This window comes from Octopus sinensis, unplaced genomic scaffold (assembly GCF_006345805.1).
Source record: "Octopus sinensis unplaced genomic scaffold, ASM634580v1 Contig02506, whole genome shotgun sequence".
Classification (NCBI taxonomy): Eukaryota; Metazoa; Mollusca; class Cephalopoda; order Octopoda; family Octopodidae; genus Octopus; species Octopus sinensis.
The window spans coordinates 3,879-5,926 of record NW_021825747.1 but is presented as its reverse complement, the minus strand read 5'-3'; the positions used below and the strand labels follow the sequence as shown (position 1 = coordinate 5,926).

The 2,048-nt window shown below is 36.7% G+C and overlaps 1 non-coding gene across 1 annotated transcript; it reads right to left on the bottom strand.

The window, feature by feature from the left end:
- Window positions 1–713: 713 nt before the first annotated feature.
- On the bottom strand, window positions 714–832 carry LOC115227265. Its single transcript, XR_003883099.1, has one exon. It is a non-coding gene; the product is annotated as a 5S ribosomal RNA (ribosomal RNA).
- Between the last annotated feature and the right edge of the window lie 1,216 nt (window positions 833–2,048).

Sequence of the window (2,048 nt, the reverse complement as noted above, 5' to 3'; positions counted from 1 at the left end):
TTCCCTGAGACAGGAGAACACACATGCGGCGGGGAATAAAGATCTCGAATCATTTAAACAAATACCTTAATGACAGTGTGAAATCCCACCTGACAGAGGAACTCTTCGAGATAGAAAATAAACTCAAATCCTCACATGAAAAATCAAGAGAAGAAAGAGAAACCTGGGCAGTCGAAAATACAAAAGGAAATCTTAAAGCCTTCTACACGTTCGCAAAGGAATCTGCCTCAGTACACAATAAAAGGTTCTAAGTGCAGACCTAGGGAAGATAAGTGAAACACTAAATAAACAATTTCGAAGTGGTTTCACTTCACCACTAGAAAATATGCAAGTAAACAAGCCGAAGGAGTTTTTCAATGTAACGAATCTATTCGGAAAAGAGACAACCATCGATTACATCAACATAACAGAAGAGGGTGTAATATCGGCCATTGACGAGATGAGATCAAACCCAGCAACAAGCCCAGCTGGACCCAGCTCTTGTAAAGCTACTGCAGATACTCTTTCAGAGTTTCCTTGCATGAGGTAAACTTTCCAACACGCTAAAAGAGGGTATAATATGCCCGGTCCATAAAGGAGGGAGCAGATGCTAAATCTACAGGCCCATCTCTATGACTTCATATGTTAGCAAGACAATGGAACGCATTGTCAGAAAAAGTGGTTGGTTAGCAAGCTACTTACCACACAGCCACTCCTGCGCTTATTTAATGGAATGCTTACAGCAGCTAGGTTTCCCAAGCGGTCACCCATCTAAGTACTAACTAGGCTCGGTGTTGCTTAACTTCGGTGATCGGACGAGAACCAGTGTTTTCAACGTGATATGGCCGTAAGTCATAATAATATAAACTTAGACTTAGATAGACTTAGATATGTTTCGACCAAAGATTGGTCCAGGCCATGTCTAACTTAATAGCATATATAAATTAGAAAAAAAACAACATTTTTTATCAATTCAAAATAAACAATTAAATTACACCATCTAGAAAATTACATATAATAGAAAAATTAAAATAACAATGATATACCGATGATTAAGTAAATTGCAAAATGATAATAAAAACGTATATATTTGGTGTATATATATATATATATAAACGTATATATATATACCAAATATATACATTTGTATTATTATTTTGCAATTTACTTAATCATCGGTATATTATTGTTATTTTAATTTTAATATTTCTATTATATGTAATTTTCTATATGGTGTAATTTAATTTTTTATTTTGAATTGATAAAATGTGTTTTTTTCTAACTTATATATATATATATATATTATATTTTGTGAAATTTGATTTAGTATTTCTAAATGAATTTTTCCCTGTAAGTTAGGAATAATATTCCCTCAAATAATTATTATATATATATATATATATATTAATAATATATATATATATTATATATATATATATATATATATATATATATATATATAGAGAGAGAGAGAGAGAGAGAGAGAGAGAGAGAGTAGGCATCCATGGATCGCCCCAAAGAAATCGTGTCACCTGCTGATTGTGGTGCAGCGTCTGTTGTGACTCTATAGGCCTACACGGGAGTGAGTCACGCATACAGCGACTGCATTTGAAGGAGCTCTCTGCCGGTGTTACTGGTTTTTCCTTCCATCAAGTCCGCTCTTCTTTGGTGACAAATTTCTGCCTTTCTTCTGCTCTCTTCTTACCTTTCGCAGTATTTGTCTCCAGTGTGGACGCGCACATTTGCAACCTCCTCCCATCTCAGGACCTCCAGATCAAGCGACTACATATCCCTCATACAGACACCTTTGAAATGAAGTTCAGGCCGTCCTCTTGCTCTTGTGCCGGTGGCCAATTCCCCATACAAGAGCTCTTTTGGAATCCTGTCCGGCATGCGATGTACATGACCGAGCCAGCGCAAGCGACGCTACTGGCACAGGGTGAGTATGCTGGTTATCTTGGCTCATTTGAAGACTTCGGTGTTGGTGATGTGGTCGGTCCACTTGATATTCATTATACCTCTCAGATTACGAAGGTGAAAGATATTGAGACACAGCTTCTGCCTGGAGT